This window comes from Brachycentrus maculatus, unplaced genomic scaffold (genome assembly GCF_059751285.1).
Source record: "Brachycentrus maculatus isolate JH-2025_06_01 unplaced genomic scaffold, ASM5975128v1 h1tg000393l, whole genome shotgun sequence".
Taxonomy (NCBI): Eukaryota; Metazoa; Arthropoda; class Insecta; order Trichoptera; family Brachycentridae; genus Brachycentrus; species Brachycentrus maculatus.
This window is the reverse complement of record NW_028281142.1, coordinates 572,095-597,303: the sequence shown is the minus strand read 5'-3', so window position 1 is coordinate 597,303 and position 25,209 is coordinate 572,095. Positions and strand designations below refer to the sequence as shown.

At 31.0% G+C, this 25,209-nt stretch overlaps 1 protein-coding gene across 1 annotated transcript in view; it reads left to right on the top strand.

Moving 5' to 3' along the window:
* Window positions 1–25,209, top strand: part of LOC148303007 (uncharacterized) — a 154,877-nt gene that overhangs the window by 16,794 nt on the left and 112,874 nt on the right. The window contains exon 2 of the mRNA XM_088270718.1: window positions 11,531–11,615. The gene's annotated coding sequence lies outside the window, so the exon portion shown is untranslated. The remainder of the gene's footprint in view (window positions 1–11,530; window positions 11,616–25,209) is intronic.

The window sequence follows — 25,209 nt, the reverse complement described above, 5'->3', positions numbered from 1 at the left end:
AAGATAATTAAGTGGTGGGCTTTCGTTTATACCACCTTAAATCATCATATTTTCAGGTAAATTAACTGCGTTTAGGACCCAAGTGTCATAAACCCCAAAGCGAACGTATCTGCCATCGTAAAATACAACATCGACATAAACAATGATAATTTCTATCAGTACTATCGGGTGCAGATAACAAGAATGACAGCTTTGTAATAGTTATACATCCGGTTTTCTTGGGCGCCATTTTATAAATTTAACTTATTTTTCATTGTTAGATTCGGCAGTAACTTTGTGGTAAAATCTATTCATTTTTAATAAATGTTTTACTTAGTTAACACCACTTTTTCTTCAAATCTACTTTGACTCGTGTTTCGATGCATTCCACATCATACGGTGTTTGAAAATGATGCGGAATGCATCGAAATACGTGTCACAGTAGATCTTAAGAAATAGTAGTATTAACTTAGTAAAACAATTAATTAAACTTATTTTATTTGACTATCTTGTTAGTTAGAGAAAAAGATCACCAAACCAAAAAAAATATTAAAACGATATAATAAATTTCACACTGAGAGAAAGTTATATTATAAAGTGCTGTAAAAATAATAAAACTAATGGTTTCTTCTTCTTCCTGGCTCCATCCCAACTTATCGTCTTTGTAGACTGTTGGGATCAGCTCTCATCGTCCTCAGGTTGTAGGTCCTTCTGTCTGTATTTATTTAACAGAACCAAAAAAGATTAAAGTTTCTTGTATTGTAAATAACCTTTGATGGACATTTGTTTTTTTACTGTTTTATTTCCGTAAATTAACAGTATTTTGGGGTTTGCAAATGTAATATTTTTTGGCATCAGTCATTGAATGTGCGTCAAAAGAGTGTGCATGCTTTTGAAAATAAAAGTACAGGCAGCGGCTCCTCTTCATCAATATCGACCTCTGCCGTAGCTGTCAACCTTAAGTCACACAAGTTTTTTTTATAGTTTCTATCCCACACGTTGGAATATTGTCATCGATTGTAACAAAATTGAGAAGAATGTAAAAAAAACAGACAAAATATGTCAAATGTGCAGCGTGATTTAAACGACGAATGCGGTAAAATGGTAGATAGAAACGATTGATGCGATCTATCTTATATGAAATGAATTCGGGATAGAAGAATATATATATATATATATATATATATATATATATATATATATATATATATATATATATATATATATATATATATATATATATATATATATATATATATATATATATATATATATATATATATATATATATATATATATATATATATATATATATATATATATATATATATATATATATATATATATATATATATATATATATATATATATATCTATATAATTAGTATATACCACTATTTCTTAAAATCTTCTTTGACATGCATGTGTGTACATCGTGTTTCGATGCATCCCGCATCATTTTCAAACACCGTAAAACTTAGATTTATAAAAAATGGAAAGATTTTACCACAAAGTGACTGGCGAATCAATAAATGATTTTTTTATTTCCCAAATATCGGAGAATTACATATTTGTATTAAACAAATAAAAAAATTAAGATATTCTTGATGATTTGGCATTTGCGTATGTGACCCAATTCCAGTATAGTTGAGTCTGTGAGTATAAATCTGTAATTCAATATTCTCAGCAGTTGTTGAAGAAGTTCCGACAGGTTGAAATGCGAGCCATGCTGCTATTAGATGACAAAGTGCTGACGAATTAAGATTATTTCTTAATTAAATAAAACTTATTTAGATCCTTTCTCAATTTCGACGCCTATCTGATACGTTCTTGGAAAATCAGATTGTGCGTAATTTTATATTTTATTTCTAAGAAACAGCTATGGGTTCACCGACACAACGTTCAGAATTCACCGCAGTAAATCAAAACCCGTGAATCACATTGGTCTTGCAAGTGTAGCTCCGGTTTTGCGAGATTATTACAAGCTTATAACTCCTGTTATCCTGGTAAGATTATCTAAAATATTGTATTATTTTTTTACATCTCAACATAGATAAATAAAAAAATAACTCCTACCCAATTGGAGACAATCCAGATTTGTTAACAAGTATTTGGACGCTTTCAAATAGTTTTAAACATTTTTTAAAAAATTTAACATGATTTGTTCGGAGAACTACTAATGTTCTCATCAACAAGTGAAAATATAAACTTATTGCTAACACGACTAGTTTAGAGAACATCTGTAGTTCTCGAAACCAGCTGTTACATTAATAAACTGAAAAGTGGTCTAACACAAGTGTTTTGTTTTGACATTTAAATTATCTAAATGACGTACAATTAAGCAGTTCGCATTCAAGGTTTTAGTATTTTCAATTGCACTTTCTTTCGGATATTAGATTTCATAATAATTGATATTCAAGTGTGTTCGGGGGCGCACTCGTGACCTCCATGTATTTATCAAGTCAGTAAGCGATTGCCATGGTGAAATGATAAAATTACCACCCAGGTAACCTTGATCTAAATGAGCAAAAAACTAGTTTCAAAACAATTCAAATAAATTCCCAATAACGTGATTCATAAGTGCGTGTGTCATACGTTTATTGCTGATTGCAAACGCATAAGGTTGCGTCTATTATTACAAATTATTCTTCACATTGTTCATACTGAAACAAAATTCCTGAATTCATTCTTGTGAGTTACAATCTTTGTGGTGATTATTTATAGATTTGCCGTTTAATTTGTAGAACCTCAATTTAAATTATACGTAAAATTCTAACACATTAAGAACAGGAATGGTATTTCTACCCGTTCGGGCGATTGATGCTTAAGGACAGGAAGGGTATTTTTACCCCCTGCGCCGGCCTCGTTTCAAAGTCAGAAAATAAGGAATTATTTAATGTTTTTATATTAATATTGTGTACCAATCTCTTTGTAAAGGTATTAACTATTTTTAGAGTCTACTAAAATGCATTTATATTATTTTTAAAAGAAATTGACAATTCTTTCGCCTTGATATGGCATTTTCAAACTAATGTGAAGATTAAATGGACTTAGAGTCCTTATATAGCCATTGAATTCTAGGTACTTAATGGTTATAACATGTGCAGTAATAATTATGGGAGAAAACAATAGTTGAGGATAAGGCCAAGTGATAAGTGGATAATTGGGCATAAAGTATACTTTTATTTATTTTCGGGGAAAGGAAGAATCTATTGACATGGCATTGTGAAACAATTAATGATTTTATAGCTTTAGAAAAATGTTGGTTATTTTATAAAAATTAACCAGCTGCCTTACATATCGCTCACTCCTTTCAAGAACGTCATAAATAAAAAAACATGATTTTTCAGGAGAACGTTTTTAAAGTTCAAAAATATGACACAATGTATTTAAAATAAATATCAAGCCACTTATTGAACTTTTTACTGTGCAAGTGATCTTTTTAGGTAAAACCTGAAAGTTTTTTCTCTATTTGAAAAATATTTAGTTTATTTAAAAAAAAAATTAAACAATACATTTTCTTCAATATGCAAAAATAAATTTTTTTGCCCTGTAGCTGGTAAATATTAAGTTAAAAATATGCCTCTTTTGCTGGGATGTAGTACATTTTCTGGGCATTCCGAAAACATACACAACTGGAAATTGACGATTTTTGATTTGTGACGTTCTTGAAAGGAGTGAGCGATATATAAAATAAACCCATTCGGGGATCCAAAATAAGTGATCTGAGAAGGTACTTTATGGAAAGATATATATGTATGTAGTGATTAGTCATATTTTCTTATTATGTTTTTACCTTATGTTTTTTTATATTTTCTCATTTGTTATATTTTATAATTTTTTATATTTTCTCATTTGTTTATTTTAAATATGCTTCTTACCTTGTGTTTTGTAATTTATTTCTTTTAAATATGCTTCTTGTGCCTATTTATTATACCTGTTTATTGTTTTTATATTTTGTCATGTATTAGTATTAGTTTTGGTTATTTAAAAAAATAATCTTTTTTTTTACATTATTATTTGAGTTCCAGTCTTGTTAACCTTAATCTAATGTCCCAAAATGAGAAATAGAAATTACTCATCGGGAATATTATATGCATATATGATTTATGTATGTAATATGTTTTGAAATAAATAAATAAATAATAGACTAGTGTTATTTGACTCCAATACATGACATGAGTATTATCAAGGACTTATATGACACAAATGCATTTATAGCTTTAAACCAGACCTTTGGTTTGTTCCTTTCATAGTCAGTCTCCACTCGTATCTTCATCTCGGCGTACCAGCTACAGCGCATGTCGGAGATAATTTGGACCATGTAGGTTTTTTTTTAGATGGGAAATTTACCTTGCTTGTCTTTACAAGGTTTATAGATCATTTACTGGATGTTTGTTTCTTCTAGCTAATTAAATATGTTTTTATTTGAATCTGTGTTGGGAACAGGAGGGATAATCTAGTGTGGGCCAAACAAGAACTTCTCAGCATTTGCTCATTGCTGGGAGGAAACCACGTTGCGCTCCTCAGGAGAACGCAGACTGTTGACTGCCATCAGCAGACCTTCCGTTCCACAAGAAGATTGTTCGGAATTTTGTGTCCTACTTTGGTTTATGTATGATACTACCTCTCGCGACAGTTCCTTATGAACTATCACGGATCCGATGTCGGATAGGTCCTCACCCAGGCTCCTGCAACGCGTCTCCAGCTGTTGTCTTTGAAAGCTGAAAAGGGGGCTAAGCATCAACAGGTGAGGGACATATTGAGGTGTATCGTCATTACACGTACAGCTATCGATCTCGGAGATCTTGAAACGATGTAGGTAGCTCATGAACCCACCGTGACCCGTAAGGACTTAGGATTTTAGTAAGGACCATGTAGGTTAAGCGGGTCGTCCTCTATAGTTTGTACCTTCGCAAATGCCTTCCGCAATCGTAAGAAACAGGCCAAATGTCTCGTTTTATGGCCTATATCAATATCCAGTTGACTCGCTGTTTTGCTACTTTATTTAGTAAGCATCTAGACTCCTCAGCCCCGCTTGATACCACGTAGTAACTTACATATTCAGACAATTTTTTGAAGATAAAAGTGCGTCTTATAGTCCAAAAACACGATTAGTTTTTTTCTTATCTTCCATGAATCTAAAGATATGGGTTTGGGACGCATGACTCATCCACGGGAAGCTATAACAATACTTTATTACGTCCACCGTATCCCCTTTGTCCAGTAGTGTATGTGTAATCCCATATGCATCTGTGGATGTGTTAGTCATTAAATCTCCCTGTATTCCGTGTGCATCCGCTAACAGGACCGTACTCGCACCAACGTCGTTATTTCAAAATGAATTTAATGTATTAATAAAAAATGAAAATGATAAATTCTGGCATTTCTCATTTGTGTGATTATAATCCAGGATTCGGACCTCACATACTTAAAAAGCTTCTTTTCATCTCACCAATAGATGTCTCTAGTGAAGTTCTAGTGATTCAAGAATAATGTTTCAAAATTGGTTCAAATATAGAGATCTCTTAAGAATTTGAATAGTGTGGTTGTCAATAATGGGTAGAATAGGTGAATGTCACACATGTGTATCACTTTACACCTATTCTATATATATTTTGCATACTAAAAGCATTAGTTTGTGGTACGGTAATATAACACTCTCCTTATCATTGATCGTTCACTTTGTGTAATACCACTTATAAACACTTGGAAACATTATTCTTAAATCACTAGAACTTCACTAGAGACATCTATTGGTCAGATAAAAAGAAGCTTTTTATTGAATAGAAACTCTTATGTTAGTATGTGAGGTCCGAATCCTGGATCATAATCACATACATGAGAAACGCCAGAAAACAAAATTTTCGTTTTTATTATTATAGCTTATAATTTGACCAGTTACATTTTCTTTACAACATTTTGAGTGTGTCCAAATACTTATTCACAAATCTGGATGATCTCCAATTAAAGGAGTTATGTTAAAATCATATCTAATGGAACCATCTTTAAAATTGACATCTTATCCATAATTTAGTTCCGATATTATCATAATATTAATATAGTTCACCCCCCTATAACGCTGAGATAAGTACCACGTTATCGGAGAGAACGTTCTGGAAAATGTTTTGAAATTATAATTTATTTTAATAATGACTCATTACGGTCATTTACGCTGGTTAAAATGTAAAATTACAATTTTAAACATCAACTCCTTATAACGTTCTCTCCGATAACGCGGTACCTATCTCAACAATATCAAAAAAGTTATAGTTAATAGTTAAAAAATACCAATATACTACAAATTATATATTTTTTTTACTACAGAATTTTTCTTCCTACCCCATTCACTCCTGTATAATAAAGACTTCTTATAATAGACCCTTCTTACCTCGGCAATACCTTTGAAGAAGAATCTCAGCCGAATCGTTTTTTTTAAAACTTCTATTTACTTTTTCATTCACTCACAACAGGTTGAGGAATGTTTAAGGAATGTGACGTCACATTCAATCCTTCGTACTTCCATAACACAATAGGAATATTGAAATTATAGGATTATTTTTGATATCTTATCAAAGATGAAGAAGAATATGGAAGTCTGGGCATTTACGGGACTTACGACCGTCATAGGCTGGTTTTAGTAATCGCTTTTCACGCGTGTAACATTCACCAATTCTACCCATGATTGAACACCACACTACTCAAATTCTTGGATCTTCTATACATATTGGAAATAATATAAGAAAAATAACTCCTAATTGGATATAATCCAGATTTGTGAACAAGTATTTGTACACGCTCAAAAAGTTAAATTTTTCACTCAATGTCAGCCATGGTATTCATAGTCAGATAATATTGATAAAACTCGATTATGACCGGACGACTGTGAATATGCGATGACGGCATTGTCACGATATCATGCATCATGCGTGAGCGAGCAAAAAAGGGCCTAATGACCGACTACCTAAGGCTGTTTTTTTATTGCTCTTTAGGAGTCGTGGGATACGATTTGGTTCCCAAAGGAATTTTGTGAGTGTAATCAATCATGCCATTTTATAATAGTTTTTTTTTCCTCCTTTTAAACACTATTCATTCAAAATTGCTTATAAAATTTGACTTCTATCAAGTCTAAGTCTAAGTCACAAAAAATAATAATACGCATTTACGTATTAAGTGCAAGATTTTCCAAGTTTTATATGAAAAGATGATCGAAAAAAAATATATGACGCGGTGACTTCGCTCACTCCTTTCAAGGACGTCATAAATCAAAAAAGTTGATTTTTCTGGAGAACGTTTTTAAAGTTAATAAATATAATACAATTTATTAAAAATGAATATAAAGCCACTTATTAAACTTTTTACTGTGCAACAGATCTTTTTAGGTTAAACCTGAAGATTTTTTCTCCACTTGAAAAATAAGTATTTTATTTTTAAAAAATAATCAAACAATACCTTTTCTTCAAAATGCAAAAACAACACTTTCTGCCCTGTAGCGGGTAAATATTAAGTTAAAAATATGCCTCTTTTGCTGGGATATAGCACATTTTCTGGGCATTCCGAAAACATGCACAAATGAAAATTGACGATTTTTTATTTATGACGTTCTTGAAAGGAGTGAGCAAATTGTGTAATTTTCTTTGAATTACGATTTATTATGTTATGCGACCATTCCAGATATTTTACGTCATCATGTGATGGTATGTTTATAAAAAACTACATTTTCCCGAATATAACGTGTAACGGTTATAACGAGCAAATTCAGTCGGTCCCGTCATCCTCGTTATAACCGAGTTCAACAGTATTAAGAATATCATTAATATTTATAGAATTTACTTTGTGGTTAATCATTTTTACTTTTTTTTAACGAAAATGTAAGTAATGTTTCTTAATATAAATACTTACCGAGATTTTTCTTCTACCGGTTTAGAGACGTACCCGTCTCTTCGTCAGGACTATCACGACACTAGCATGCAAATAATACTACACATCACCACTAAAGCACTATTCACATAATTATAACTACGTAAAACGTTAATCACATGCGTTTTTGGTCGACCCGAGGACCAATATGCCGATGTCTGAAATACAAATAATATATTAGACCGGTTTTTTACCTTTGTATCCTCTCCTTATCCAGTTAAAATCATCGTATTATTAGTTACATTATGGGCGCTCAACATGTGTCAAAAACCGATAGCGAACGCAGTCGCCGTTCGTTATGTTTAACGAGTTTTTCAATGATAATTTATATCTACACCTACAACTATTACATACCCTTATCCGCACCCAATGGTGCATAGGGCACTGCATCAAATTGGTTCAATGTTTATTCGATATTTTTTTTATGAAAGCTATCCTGCGCTTTAGGTACCCGTCCGGGGTAACCTTTCCCGGGTCCGACATAGACTTGGAATAAAAATTCTCTTGGGAGTCTACCTCGCAATGATTTATTTCGCTCAAAAAATATTATAAGTTTTCAAGGCAAAAATACTATCATATTTTAATTGTCGTGTAATTAAACCACATCGCAATTACTCAGAAAAAATCTTATATTTTTCGCTTTTAATTTTTCACATATAATATAATATATTCTAAGACGGGTAAATGTTAGTTACACGAGTATATGAAAAAGTGAACAACCCTTTGATTACAAAATCATCTCGCACCTTTTGTGCATGTCCTGACGTAGAGTGTTTCATCCAGAAGTATTGTTATGAATCGCAACAAAATAAAGGAGATGTTTGTGTAATATTTGCTGGATGACCGGTTCGTGCTTGGTTGCCTCGAGTTTAGTAAACTGTAACGGGCAGTTTCGCCTTTGAAATTGCGCTTTGTCACGGGCAGTCGGTAGTTAAATGGAAAACGCGGTGACGAGGTTTCGGAGGCAGTGCTGGATTTGCGTAGCGAGCGTTTTTGCCAAGTATTTTCACTCATAAATTACATGAAACTTATAGTATATTTAAACAAAAAGTGTTAATTCACTCACGAGTAGGTATAGGCTATAAAACTTATATAGTTGAAGCCTAAGTAGGGCCATTATAAGCGGTGTTGCATGAGTCGTAGCTAGATTTTTAAATTACTTGGACGTTAGGTCATTCAAAATATGTACATTGTAATAACATTAAATAAAGGATATAACCAAAAAAACAGTAATATTTGACTCACATTAAGGAACATGTAATTACTATTCAGTCTACATTAATTAAATTTTTTATAATTTTTTTGAAAGAGTAATATTTGTGTTTTTATTATTTACACAAATATTTCAATTTCATGCTATTTCTGTGGGCCTAAGCGGCTCATTATTAGAAAAAGGTATCAAATTGTGGTATTAAAATTTGGACGGCAAAAATTATTGTTACTTTCAATGTAACTATCTAACCGTCCTAGCGGCCAGACTATGGAATGAATCATGTATCTCTCCTTGTAAAAAATACACCTTCTCTGATAACTTTTAAGAAAGGTCTAAGACATTACTATCTATCATTAGAATCCTGTCAATCAAACCTTATCCCTTAGCTTTTCCCTCTACCTCCTTCCCTAAACTCCCTTTTTCCTTTGCCTTCCTTACTCTCATCAATTTGTAATTTTTATATAATTTTCTTTCCTTTTAAATACCGTATAATGGGGCTTCTTGAACTTTGATGTGTTACTTGAGCCCAGTACAAAAAAAAATCTGTATTTGGTCTACAATAATGAACGTATAAGTGTCACCTGTCAGGGAAACAATGAATCATGTCGATACGTTCATTACTGTAGACCAAATACAGATCTGAATTTTTTTTGTACTGGACTCAAGTAAAACATCAATATTCAAGCCCCGTTCTACGATATATTTAACAAAATATAAAGCAGTTGCTTAATTGATACAACAGTAATTTGTAATTTAATGTTTTTTTTAATGTTCGAGAACTATTGCAAACAGCAATATAAGGTATCATACGTTTTGACCGATATAAATAGTCTGTTTTTGGTCGGTTGGAAGATATTGCTGTTTGACAATAAGCCCGCTAATATACATATTTATTTTCTGTCCATGAAATGTAAATTAATATAAACAAACTTTGATATGAGGGCTATTGGATTACCCCACCTTAATCCGACACTGTACGGCGGTCATGGTTTTGACTCTATATTGTTGTCTTGCAGCGGTCGAACTGCTGGAGTAGCCGCGCCGAATTGTGAATAATAAAATATTATGTATTTTAGCGTCTGCAGGTTATACGTTCGTCTTCTCTGCGTGGCGGACTGAGACGATTGTTTCTGCTCTAATTTACCTCGTGAAGGTCACATTAAATTTTACCCAAAGCGTGCAAAAGGGCAATGTTATATAATGTCCTTTGTAATTGCTTAACTAATTGCGCTGTAATCTGTTTTAATATTACGTATAACGTATGACGAATGTAACAAATATGAAAAGAAGTGGGATGAACGCGTGTTACATGCCAATTAATGCCGAGAAATATGTTTCCGGATATTAAATTGATATTTTATTTATTGATTTGGCGTTTGAATTGTAGAACTCCATTTTAATTTATGCATTAATTTTAAATCAAACACAGATTTTTTGAGTATACTAAGTTGTATTTTATTAACAAAAACACATAAAAAATTTATATTGTGACAATTGTTTCGCCTTGTTAGGGCATTTTTGACAATAACCTAACAAGGCGAAACAATTGTCACAATATGAATTTTTATGTGTTTTTGTTAATAAAATACAACTAAGTAGACTCAAAAAAATCTGTGTGATTTAAAATTAATACATAAATTGATATTTTATTTTATATTTTACTAAGCCTCCACTCGTTTACGTTCTTACAATCAAAATACATTGTAATTTCAATTAATAAAGGATATAAGAGGAGACAGAGATAGTAGAAAAAAAGACAACAGTTATGATGATATAGGAATGTTGCACGTGTGTAAAGTGATCACTTAAACCAGCCTATGACAGTCGTCAGCCCCGTAAATGCCCAGACTTCCATATTCTTTTTCATCTTTGATGAGATGTCAAAAAATAATATGTAAGGATTGTTTTAGCGTAACAAAAAACGCGCTTAGAGTGTCAGAAATGAAGAATCTAAGGAGCATATCTGCCAAGAGTTAACGAGATAAAATAGGGAACATCAGGATTAGAGGAATATGCGAGATCAAAGATGTCGTTAGGTGGGGAAGGCAACGAAGAAGAATGTAAGGAGAATGGAACCATCCAGACTTCTTATATTGCACTGCAAGGCAGACTCTTGGGCAGACTACCAAAGAGATAAATTTACAGCTGGGAACCGACATCGCACGAGGCTAATCACTCTTTAAAACAGGCCACAAGGCCTACACCAAGAAAAAGGAAAATAAAAAGAAGTTTTATCGTAAAATCGTTTTTCTGCTTATGGAATCGATCGAAACATCTTTCTACCTATCTGCGCATTGTCTATGGTCGGCTATAACAGTCAACCATGTGATAGATTCCACCGCATATGACAACTTGCAAAGTTAACTGAAGATACTTGTTTGAAGGGTGGTATTTGATTTTTTTCTTCTTTTTTTACAGGAATAAGTGGTATATAACGAAGGTCCATAGGTCCGAAGCAGGACTTACGGACTCGAGCTGGATTACCTCAGCACAGAGGAATAATGTAAGTTTTTAATTTTATTTTATAAAGTAAAAATATCGTTAAAGAAAAACATTTGTTTTTTACCAATTGAGTTAATTTTATAATCACGACTAGTTTCGCAAGCTATGCGCATATATATTTAGACCTAAAGATGGAAGCATAGATTCCGAAACTAGTCGTTATAATAAAATAAACTCAAGTGGTACAAAACATGTGTTTTTCTTTTACAATTTCATCATGTCTTGCCACAAAGTGAATGCCGAAACAAAAAATAAAATGCTAAAAATATTTAATTTATTTAAATTCATTTTCTATGTCGACATTTCTACTTATAACATATATTAGTATTTACAACATTTTGAGTGTGTCCAAATACTTGTTCACAAAATCTGGATTATCTCCAATTGCAGGAGTTATTTTCATAAATTATTATTTTATTAATTTATTATTTTATTAATTATTTATTTTAATCCAGATTTTGTGAACAAGTATTTGGACACACTCAAAATGTTGTAAATAAATTATCTGGTCAAATTATAAGCTTAATAATAAAAATGAAAATGGTATTTTCTGGCGTTTCTCATGTGTGTGATTATAATCCAGGATTCGGATCTCACATACTAATATAAGAGTTTCTGTTTAATAAAAAAAGCTACTTTACATCTCACCAATAGATGTCTCTTGTGAAGTTCTAGTGATTCAAGAACAAGGTTTCTAAATTGGTTCATATATATAGAACTTTCAAGAATTTGAGTAGTGTGGTTGTCAATAATGGGTAGAATTGGTGAATGTTACACGTGTGTAAAGTGATCACTTAAACCAGCCTATGACGGTCGTCAGCCCCGTAAATGCCCAGACATCCATATTCTTCTTCATCTTTGATGAGATGTCAAAAAATAATATATTAGTATTAGTTACGCTGTTCCTCTCCAAAAAAGATATTTTTTTTGAGATCTTAACACAGATGAAGAAGAATATGGAAGTATGGGTTTTTACAGGGCTTATAACCTGTGTTAGGCTAATTAAGTGATCACTTTATACACGTGCAACATTCACCATTCTACCCTTCATTGATTACCACACTATTAGATTTTTTTGGAATTTATATATACTTATTTCAAAAACATCATCACACTTTGATTTGAGAAAGCTTTTGTTTCGCAGAGGCCGAATTTATTTTTTATTAAATGAATGCAATGTCCTAACTTGATTATTTTACGTACTGAGAGACGCCTCAATACATGATTCCCAATTTTTACGCAGCTTTAAATTTGACCAGATATTTTATTTACAACATTTTTCGGCGTTTCCTTGATCACAAATCTGTTTTTTTTTACACTTTATCATCTTAACATAGATACATAGATCAAGAAATCTGAGCGTAAATGTTATGTTGTTTTTTTCGTTTTGTGAATAGACTTATGTTTTAATATATTTTACCATATGAAAAATGTATGATGTTATTACATCCAGTCAAAATTACAGTTTTAATAAACTTACACAATTGTCATAATTTAAAAAAAAATTCATTGAATTGATTATATACTATCCAATGCTCTCAGCTTTGAATCAAACATAAACAACAAAAAACTCCATATGCAAGCAAAGATTATTTTTATAAATGTAAAAAATACCATGATCGACCTTGAAGTTCCAAGAACATGATGTGATCATCAATTATTTACCATTATCTAAAACGTTTGGTGTAAATTAAGTAGAAATAGCGACAGGATACATCAACTGAAACACCTTTATGTCAAGGCTTCGGCGGAATGCTCATTACAAATTTCCTCTTTCGGTCCGTACAAACAAGTCAATTATGGTCGTTAAAACGTAACTTAAAAAATCTAAATACCACCTTGCTCTGTGCGTCATACACGCACAACTTTTCGTCAAATTATTTCAAATTTGTTTTGATATTCCACAGTTCTTAGCCCATTGCTCAGTTTTTTATTTAAAAAAAGGTTTACTAATGTGGAGGTCCTAAATGATTATAAGTCATCAGGAATTCTAGCTTGTAAAATTCTTACGTTTTGGTGCGATTTCATATTGGTTTAACACAGGATTGGTCACGTTTTCTCGCAACTTTAATTAAGATTTCGATAGAATACAGTACACACAATAGATTTGCATTTAAAGGATTTTTGTGCAATATTGGAAATGTAACTTTTTGGTAAGAACCTCCGCAAATGTACTAATTGAATGTATCCCCGAAAGTAAAAAAGTTGCCCCGCTCGGAGGAGAGGTGACATGGTTTGTCAAACAATGACGCGCTAATATTTTGCACCCGATAAAACGAAAAAAACACTGCAACTGCAATCAGAGTTAAACTGATCGTTTAATTTGTAAATTCTAAATTTTATTTTATTTATTGTTTTGGCATTCAATTTGTGGTAAGATATGATTAAATTATAAAAGAAAAAAAAAATACCCCTTGAGTTTTTCTTACAATGATTAAAGAAAACACTTGTTATTTACCACTTGAGTTTTATTATAGACTACATGTTTCAGAAGTTAAACTTCCATCATTCAGGTCTGTATAATAACTAAAATATAATATAAAATTGTTCTATAAATAAGGAGAGGGGAAAGTAAGGGGAAGGGGTTAGTCAAGTGAGTTTTTCTTATTACAATGACCAATTTCGAAGGCCATGCTTCCATTTTCATGTCTAAATATAAACTGGCTATATAGTTTGTATTTGGACCTGAGGATGGAAGCATAGTTTCCTAAACTAGACGTTATAATAAAATAAACTCAATTGGTTAAAAACAAGTGTTTTTATTTTACAAATTCTAAAAATTATTTTTACGTCTATGGCCTTACGCTTTCGGATTACGCAACTAATTTGTGCACTGATTGGTGATCGAATCTTAAAACCGAATAAGTAACGACTTGTTTTAAAGTAGTCGGTATTTAAATCGGTTTTTTAGATCGATCGCCCATGTCTACCATGACATCACTTTTTTGATCCAACTCGTTTTTATCAGGTTTCGCTCTTAACCTTCATTGAACTCTAGTTTCATTCGGGAACTGAACTGATGGTTTTGTTTCTAAGAATTTTTACCCACGCAATTCACGTAATATAATCGACTTCTGTGCTGTAATATTCGATAACTTTCAAATAGCTGATATAACATCCGAATAAGACCATTATAAGCTGTGTTACATAAGCCGTAGCCAAAGAATTGAATGTCTTTATATTTGTTAAAGTACAAATTAAAAGAAAATATCGCGGATATTAAATCTAGTGTAGTGATGAGAACGTTCGATTCCCAGGGGAGTCAAAACGAACGTTAATGGTTTATCATTTTGGTATTTATTTTATGCTGTCCTGAACTGGTATCTGAAGCGCAATGCTGATCACTTTTCCTTCATGAATTACATGATCAAGATAACACTGCTTCTATGCAATGTAGTGTCCTAGGCACTATCGGGTACGGATAAGTTTTAGAAGAAAAAATGAATATATACTGTATGTGTGTATTTATATGTCAATATTTAGTAATTTTGTCTTATAAAATTTTAAGATAAAAAAAAACTTATTAGTTAAAATAATCTTTTGAAATGTGTCTTTACAAAAAAGTTTTTTTCTGATTCCTTATGACCCATTTTAAAAACTTTATATAGTAAAATAAATAAAACACTACCATTGTTTTAACGATTATTTTATGCCCTATTATTCCAACTGGTTTCGACAAGCACCCTGCCTTTTTCAGGTATGTACGTGTGTAATCCCTGAAGAAGATAAGGTATTGTCGAAACAGGTTGGAATCATAGTATCAAAAAAAAGGTTATTTTATTATTATTTACCCTTTATGTGTCTGGATGATTGAAAAATTTTCCTAATAAAAAACGGTTTCTAGAATGTTTTCTGCAGATACTTTGTGGCACATTTTATAAACTTTATAAAATGAATAAACCTTTTTTCACCACTTTTTAATTAATAAAATTTAACCTACCGGTTTCGACAAGAACCTTGTCATCATCGGGGTTTATTTTAATTAAAAAACAATTAAAACATTAAAATACTCTCACCAAAAACTTCCACACACTCCGTAAAAATCCTAAAAACGATTACGGTGTTTAAGAAAAAAAAACAACCAACTAACTAACTAATTAACCATCACGCCGCTTCTCCGCAGGGGTAGGCAGAGAGAATCGAACGCCACACCACTCTGTCTTTGCAAACATTCATTGCCTCTTCTACATTCATGCATCTCCTCATACATAGCCGACGATTATTACAACTCCTGACCCGGCCGTTTTCAAGTATTTGACAAACCTGATTGTGCCAAGTTTTCCTCGGTGGTCCTCTGCTTCTTTTTTCAACTACATTCGCCTCATAAATTTGTTTAACCGTTCTTTCTTCACTCATACGCTCCACATGTCCAAACCATCTCAACACACTTTTCTTAATTTTATCGATAATGCTTATCTCAGCCTTACATTCTTTCCTTATTTCATCATTCGAACATCTATCAAACATCGTTTTGCCACACATTCGTCTGAGGGATCGCATTTCGACTGCGTTCAGTCTGATTTCATCCTTCAAAGAAGAAAAAAAACAATTCCGTTAAATGTTATAACTGATAACTGGGCCTTAAGGAATAATGATCTTTATGAAATTCGTACCTGTTTGGGCGAAGCCGGAAATAAAATCCTACATCCTGTTGCAGTCCTGCGTCGAATTCTTCAGCGTTATCCTTTTACCAAAGGTGAATCACTTCTCTAGAAATGCCAGAGGTGACTCATAGTCGGCCGTAAACTCAGCCTGGCTCAATATACATCTGCGAGGAAAGGAACAATCTCGCTTTGTTCTCGGAAATCCTATTCAGGCTCTCGCGCTGAAACTAAAATACCCGTGAAGTCATTAGTCTGGCCTGATGGCTAGAGAATAAAACTGCATAATGTGGTACTAAACTCCATGCATCTCATTATATATATATATATATATGTATATATCTATATATATATCTATATATATATATATATATATATATATATATATATATATATATATATATATATATATATATATATATATATATATTTATATATATATATATATATATATATATATATATATATATATATATATATATATATATATATATATATATATATATATATATATATATATATATATATATATATATATATATATATATATATATATATATATATATATATATATATATATATATATAAATATATATACATATATATATATATATATATATATATATATATATATATATATATATATATATATATATATATATATATATATACATATACATATATATATATATATATATATATATATATATATATATATATATATATATATATATATATAAATATATATATGTAAATAAAATTCTTTTATAAATTATTATATTCAATTTACATGTATTGTAATTATAATTTGATGAAAGCATGTGTTTTCTATTAAATATGTTGTTTTTTTTACTTAATATGTTTTATCATAATACGGATCGAAACTTGATATATTAGCAACTTAGCAAATCCCATTATTTTTTAATGCGTTTTTTATGAAGTGCCAATTTTAGAGCTGAAGTTTTTTTTTTTACTTAATGCTTACGTAAAACCCAAAGTCTACGAGATGGTAATAACATACGTAAAAAAATAATTATAGATTTTTGTTATTCATCATTTTTTGCTAATCTTAATGTATCTAATAACACGTTTATTTAAACACCTAGAAATAATTCATTGATGGAGGGTCATCATGATAATTCAACTAAAATAAAATGTTTGTTTGTGCCATTGAAGGTTAAGGAAAAAGATATTTGAAAATAATCAGTTTTTGGAGTGGGAATCCATAAATATTACAAATAATCATTGAACTTTCATAACTATCGTTAATATTGCGTATATTTTATTTATTGTTTCGGCATTAACTTTGTGGTAAGACATGTTACAATGATTAAAGAAAACACTTGTTTCATACCACTTGAGTTTTATTAAAGACTACATGTTTCAGAAGTTAAACTTCCATCATTCAGGTCTGTATAATAACATATTAGTTATTATACAGAGCTGAATGATGGAAGTTTAACTTCTGAAACATGTAGTCTTTAATGAAACTCAAGCGGTATGAAACAATTGTTTTCTTTAATCATTGTAATATTGCGTATACTTTTTTATTAAGTGAACTTAACCATCACGCTCCTTCCTTGCAGGAGTTGGCACAGAGAATAGAACGCCACACCATTCTATATTGGCAAACCTTCGCCTCTTTGTATTAAGAACTTCAAACTAAGATTCAATTAATTCCCTATATCATATTATGATTAGGTACAGAAAAGAAACATTTTTGCTATGAGAATAATGTTACAAACATACATAGAGGTATTGCGTAACGAATTTTGGCAATGAAAATCACCATTATAATAACGAGGACGTTACAAAATGTATGTGGAGCCGATAAACACAACTAAGTTTGGAGTAAGGTCCTTACAATGTATTGCCTATACCCAAATTAACCAGCTGCATGACATATCGCTCACTCCTTTCAAGAACGTCATAAATCAAAAATCGTCAATTTTCAGTTGTGCATGTTTTCGGAATGCGCATAAAATGTACCACATCCCAGCAAAAGAGGCATATTTTTAACTTAATATTTACCCGCTACAGGGCAAAATGTGTTGTTTTGCATTTTGAAGAAAAGGTATTGTTTAATTATTTTTTTTAAATATGCTTAATATTTTTCAAATGGAGAAAAAACCTTTTACCCAGTAAAAAGTTCAATAAGTGACTTAATATTTATTTGTAATACATTATATTTTATTTTTAACCTTTAAAAACGTTATACTGAAAAATCGAGTTTTTTGATTTATGACGTTCTTGAAAGGAGTGAGCGATATATAAAATAGAACCCAGTCAGGGATACAAAATAAATTAAGTGAAAAAATGCTTTGAGGAAAGATATTTGTGTGAGTGATAAGTTGTATTTTCTCATTTGTTTCTTTTCAACATGCTTCTTACCTTATGTTTTTTTTTATATGCCTATTTACTCTACCCGTTTATTTTTTTACAGTTTATATTTTGCCCTGCGTTAGTGTTTATTTTTTTTAATCTTTTTTTGTAATATTTTTATTTGTGTTTCAAATTTGTTCCAAAATGAGAAATGAAAAATACCAATCAGGAATATTATATAATTAAACTTATGTATGTAATATATTTAAAAATATATATATTGGATTAAGGGATGGGGCGTAGTAAGTTTTGAAACTCCATATTGTCGTATTACCTCTGTGTTAGTAATTTATTTGTATCAACTCTGATGGCATCATGTCTACAACATATTGTATCACTGCCGACAAAATATTCGAAACTATTTTCTCATAAAAACACAAACTTTGCTTGTTAGTAAAATTTAAATGTAATGACAAGTTATAATGAGATACACCATTATAATCTTAAAACACACAAAGTAATTTGTTTTTAAACAACGTAGGTGGAAACAGAGAATTAAAGTTATTAGTTTAATACACATTAATTGTTCACTCACTTGACGAGGCTTGTTGACAATAATTTTGGATTTTAATATTGAAAACAACACTGCGATAATGACTGCACTTACAAACTATTAACAAACTCCTTCAATGACTATTAAAATATTTCTCATAAAAATAGGAAAAAAATATATTTTCATTTTGTATGGAATAATACAACAATTTAAGATTGTATTATAATGATTAAAGAAAGCACTTGTTTTTTACCACTTGAGTTTTATTATAGACTACATGTTTCAGAAGTTAAGCTTCCATCATTCAGGTCTGTATAGTAACATGTGTAGAGTTACTATACAGACCTGAATGATGGAAGTTTAACTTCTGAAACATGTAGTCTATAATAAAACTCAAGTGGTAAAAAACAAGTGTTTCCTTTAATCATTGTAACATGTCTTACCACAAAGTTAATGCCAAAATAATAAATAAAAGATTGTATTATTGTAATGTGTAGAATTTCCACTAATGAGTAACAGTTAGTTTTTCAATTTTTTATTTTAAAAGCATTGTTAATATTTTGGTGCTGTAATATAACGCTCTCCTTATCATTCATCGTTCACTTTTAAAGTGGTATTACACAAAGTGAATTATAAATGATAAGGATATCATTGTTTCACTTTGTGTTCACATTTTTGATTTTCCGATTTAAATCGTATTCATTAATTTTATTCGGCTTATATTTTTTTTTGCTTGAATTTTTATTTTCATTAATTGATTCGCTAGTCATTTTGTGGAATTATCTATCCATTTTTATTTTTTAAGCCTTGGTTAAAACCAATATTTCTTCAAATCTATCGTGACATGTTGGATGACCTTAAAACACAGTAAGGAACATTTTTTTTGAAAAACGTTTTTTTAAAAAAAAACGTTTTTTATAAAAAATGTCCCTTACTATGTTTTGAGTTTGGACAGCCGATGTGTTTCAATGGATTCTCTCTATCCAGTAATTTAAACTTCACTTAGTAATTATATCTTTTTCTTAAAATCTATCGTGATAACCACAAAGTAATTAATAAAAATAAATAACACGTCTCTATAAGGTTGTGGTAGGTATCTGCTTTAAAAACATTGACAAATATTCATCGTATTCAAATAAGTAAATGTAGGTTAGATAATTTGCATAATAACTGTCGTCTGATCCTACACGATGTTAATTTTGTATTATAACCTTGGAATTATTAATATTTCTAATTATTTCATTTTGATTCATACGCCCAACGAGGATAATTTTATTTCAAACGCTTTAAATTATTCGACAGAGGTGTTGAATTATTTTATACTTTGAAATGACACTCTTCAAATGGAAAAAATATTTTTCATTTGTTATTTTTCGATTTTTCGTTAGTATAATTTAGATTTTATTTGGTAAATACTACTATTAATAACCTTCTACCTTCTAACCCTTATCCGCACCCAATGATGCATAGGGCACTGCATCAAATTAAAGCAGTGTTAATTTGATCGGTACTTACATGAAGGCAAGGTGATCACTTCTAGAACCAGTCCAGGGTGATGTTAAATAAATATTAGACGTAAAATCGGTAGCAAAATTTTTATTTAAAAAAAATTTACTTGTATAATACCACTTACTTAATGGGTTGTATTTCATTACACACGACTAGTTTCGAAAATTACACTTGTTTTCATCGAAAGGTATATTGTAAAGTGTTAGTGTAAATTAAAAATAATCTACATATCATTTCATAAAATGAATTTCGAATCAATTAATAATATAATACAGTAAAACCCGTATAACGTTGAGATAGGTAGGTACCGCATTATCAGAGTGAATGTTATAAGTGGTTAATTTTTTAAATCGTATTTTTACATTTGAACCAGCGGAAAAGACTGAAATGAGTCATCAAAAATCAAAATACAATTAAAAAAAATAACGTTTTACATAGTTCCCATTGATAAACACGGTACCTATCTCAGCGTTATAGGGAAGTTTACTGTATTATATTATTTATTGATTCGGCACTAACATTGTGGAATGACATGTTGAGTATTTATTTTCAACCCCCTGGGAATCGATCTTCCAGCACGGTAGCTAAACACGCTAACCATTACACCACAGAGGCGTACAAAATCGCAGGACTTTTGTGTGAGTCAGAAAATATATGCAGAAAGTAAAATATGTTTGTATGTGTGCACCTTTATACGTTATTGCTCATGTGTGTGCAACTTAGAAATCTACCTACTAGCTCCCAAGAAGTCGAAACGGGTTTTTTTCCAAAGTATGTCCGATATTTTCACCTTTGCAAATATAGCGATTGGTGATTTGCGACCGGAATAAAAAGGTCAGCTCATTTGATTAATGTATTATTGACAGAGGTACGTTGAATGCTTTCCACTGTTGTGCGTGTCATTTACTGTTGGAATTTCTTTTGGCGTTTAGTATGGACTCTAAATACCAGACGACCTAGAGAAACTAAATATGAAATTATTGAATTCTGCGTTTTGGTAATGGCTAAATTAAATCGTACGTTTCATTGATTGATTCGACAGTCACATTGTGGTTATATTTGTCAATTTAGAATTTTTTTTTACTTGGTAAATACCACTATTTCTTAAAATCTATTGTGACACGTGTTTCGATGGATTTCGCATCATTTTCAAACTAAATTTTAGAGTTGTCTCCTTGGGACGTTGAAGGGTGAAGAGGGGGTAGAAGCTGTTTCTTATTTTTTCCAGTGGGAACATAGACAATAGGGGTAGGTGTTAGTCTCTGTCATATTGTTAATTATGTATTTATGATTATTTATATTTTTCAAATTATTTATTTTAACCCTTCGCTGCATCGTGTATCAAATTCGTAACATAGCCAAAAGTTAGTGTTAAAACATTTATCAATATCCCATAAGGATATCCATTGCATGTTGTTGCAAATTTGATTCAAAAGTATTTTTTTGATTTTTCCTTGTTTTTTTATTTTTATTTTTATTTTTTTTATTTTTCCTCTAATGTTTAGAATAGGACACAAAAGAAATATTTTTATTTATTTAAAATAAAAGTCATGTAATGAAGGGTTAAATTATATTTAGAATCAGCTGTGAAGCTGTCACATACGGTGTTAGAAAATGATGCGGAATGTAACGTATCACAATAGATTTTAAGAATAAGTGGTATTCACCAAGTAAAACATAAATTCAAAATTGATAGATATTGTGTTATTTATTATAAAATAAAAATAAATTAATTAAAACTTACTAACTTACCGTCGCACCGCTTCTTCGCAGGGGTAGGCAGAGAGAATAGAACGCCACACCACTCTGTCCTTGCAAACATTATTCGCCTCTTCCACGTTCATGCATCTCCTCATACATACCTGCCGATTGTTTCTACTCCTTACCTGACCACATTCAAGTATATGGCATACTTGATCGTGCCAAGTTTTTCTCGGTCTTCCTCTGCTCCTTTTTCCAATTACATTCGCCTCATAAATTTGTTTTACCGTTCTTTCCTCACTCATTCGTTCAACATGTCCAAACCATCTCAACACACCCTTCTTAATTTTATCGATAATGCGTATTTCATTATTATACGTATTACAAATAATTATTTGTAGTGATCAAAAAACTCCTGTAATTGGAGATAATCCAGATTTTGTGAACAAGTATCTGGACACACTCAAAATGTTGCATCAAAATTTATCATTCTGGTAAAAATATTGATTCTTGTTTGGTCAGCTGTCGGAATAGTCGACTGGTACGTACGAGGAGATACATGAATGTGAAGGAGCGAATATTGTTTGCAAAGACAGATTGGTTAGTAAGTTAGTTAAGTATGATTTCATTAGTTTTGATTATTTATTTTATTTATTTTATTTAAACTTCATGTACAGAAAATAAAAAGTACATTGGCGGGCTTATTGCTAAAAAGCAATATCTTCCAACCGACCAAAGACGGACTAGTGATATTGATCAAAACGTTTGATACCATATATAGCCGTTTGCAATCAGTGGGCAGATAGTACTTGAACATTTAAAAAAACATAAATAACAAATTGTCATTTGAAAAGAAACATAAATTAACAAAAGACGATAATAAGGAGGGCAAAGGAAGAAGGGAGTGTAGGGAAGGAGGTAGAGGGAGGAGGTTTGATCGACAGTTAGGATTCTAATGACAGATAGTAATGTCTCAGACGTTTTTAAAAGTTAATACATATTATTGTCTGATGTAATAGATTTTATCAAAAAACTAAAAAACAATTATTAACAATTAGACAAAAAAGTATTCAAGATTCTAATGATAAATAGGTAGAATCAGGTAGCAAGTTTAAGAGAGGAGGGGTCAGGGGAGGAGGAGATGGACAATTAGGGTTCTAAGGTAAGATAATGACGTTTCAGGCGTTTTTTGAAGGTTAAGATAGAAGGTGCATTTTTTATGTGTGATTATCATTTTATGTAAGTGTTTTCAGCTTCAAAAATATTTACGTGTTTAGATCGTTAAACTGATAATAATCGAATCTTTCGAGTGTAATTACATATTACATGATGCGATGTTATAATCAAACTGATAAATGAACACTAATTACATATCAAAGTATTTTCTGTGTAACCACTCTAATAAGCATTTTCGTTTATAGTGGCTGTCTTGTGGTGTATTGAAAGTGAAAATGGTAGAAACTGGTACTGATTGTAATACATAATATGTAATATGATTGTGTCAGTTTATATTGACTTTCTCATTGAGTATTTAGTACTAATTGTCAAAGAAACTCTTCTTCTTCCTTGCTTGATTCCAACTTATCAAGTAGACTGTTAAGGTCAGCTCTCCTCGTCCTCAGGTTGTGGGTTCTTCTATCATATGACCTTTCAATCAGAGGGTAGATAGTGCTTGAACATTAAAAAAACATATTATTTTTTGACATCTCATCAAATATGAAGAAAAATATGGAAGTCTGGGAATTTACGGGGCTGACAACCGTCATAGGCTGGTTTAGGTGATAACTTTACACACGTGTAACATTCACCAATTCTACCCATTATTGACAACTACACTACTCAAATTCTTGGAAGTTCTATATATATGAACCAATTTAGAAACCTTTTTCATGAATCACTAGAACCTTTACTAGAGACATCTATTGGTGAGATGAAAAGAAGCTTTTTATTAAGCAGAAACTCTTATATTAGTATGTGAGGTCCGAATGCTGGATTATAATCACATACACGAGAAACGCCAGAAAATATCATTTTCATTTTTATTATTTAAGCTCATTATTTGACCAGATAATTTATTTATAACATTTTGAGTATGTCCAAATATTTGGACACATTCAAAAGATCGTAAAAAAACATAAATTACAAATTACTACAGCTGTATTATTTAAGCGATTACTTTTTATTTTATTAGATATTTATGAATATCACAAATTGATGATAATAAGGAAAGCAAAGAAAAGAGAGTTTAGGGAAGGAGGTTGAGGGAAAAGCTAAGGGATGAGGTTTGATGGACAGATTATAATGATTGATAGTAATGTCTCAGACGTTTTTTTTACGACCGTCATAGGCTAGTTTAAGTGATCACTTTACACACGTGTAACATTCAAGAATAATGTTTCGAAATTGGTTCATATATATATAGAACTTGCAAGAATTTGAATAGTGTGGCTGTCAATAATGGGTAGAATTGGTAAATGTTACACGTGTGTAATGTGATCACTTAAACCAGCCCCGTAAATGCCCAGACTTCCATATTCTTCTTCATCTTTGATGATGTCGTTGTTCGTTGTTCTTGAATCACTAAAACATCACTAAAGACATCTATTGGTGAGATGAAAAATGATCTATTGTTAAAAAATAATATGAAAATAACTCCTGTAATTGGAGATAATCCAGATTTTGTGAACTAGTATTTGGACACACTCAAAATGTTTTAAATATTATATTGTTTCCTTCATTAATAGCATTTGACAATGTTCACAGTATAATATAAATTCTCTCGAAACTCTTAAACTCTTATTAAATTTGAAGAGGCGATTATGCAAAGCGGATAGAGTTTCCGCACATTTCGCCTTCCTGAGCTGTGCAATGCAAGATGCCAAAGGTCGTCATGACGAAAACAGAGAAAT